General features: G+C 31.7%; 1 protein-coding gene across 6 annotated transcripts in view; it reads left to right on the top strand.

Moving 5' to 3' along the window:
• taf15 (TAF15 RNA polymerase II, TATA box binding protein (TBP)-associated factor) overlaps positions 1–268 on the top strand; it is a 14,475-nt gene that overhangs the window by 1,454 nt on the left and 12,753 nt on the right. The window lies entirely within an intron of this gene.

Raw genomic sequence — 268 nt, 5'->3', positions numbered from 1 at the left:
ATTTATTATTTCAAAGGGTTACTAATGACGCATCATTTGGATATTTTCATGTCTGGGAAAAATTTGGGATTAAACGGGTTAAAATGCATTTTAAACAGAAAGTTAAGTGGTTTTCATTACCCGTTTTACGCTTAGTAATTTAATAATTTAATACATTTCATAATTGAAAAGTTTAGTGCAGAAGTATCGAATCGATATCGACGATACTGCCTTGAAAAATATCGGTATCGTATCGAAAACAAAATAAGGGGTATCGCCCATCCCTACT

Source organism: Sinocyclocheilus rhinocerous, unplaced genomic scaffold (assembly GCF_001515625.1).
Source record: "Sinocyclocheilus rhinocerous isolate Xijiao unplaced genomic scaffold, SAMN03320098_v1.1 scaffold3231, whole genome shotgun sequence".
NCBI classification, from domain to species: domain Eukaryota; kingdom Metazoa; phylum Chordata; class Actinopteri; order Cypriniformes; family Cyprinidae; genus Sinocyclocheilus; species Sinocyclocheilus rhinocerous.
The sequence above is the reverse complement of the archived record's forward strand: the minus strand, read 5'-3'. Positions and strand labels throughout refer to the sequence as shown.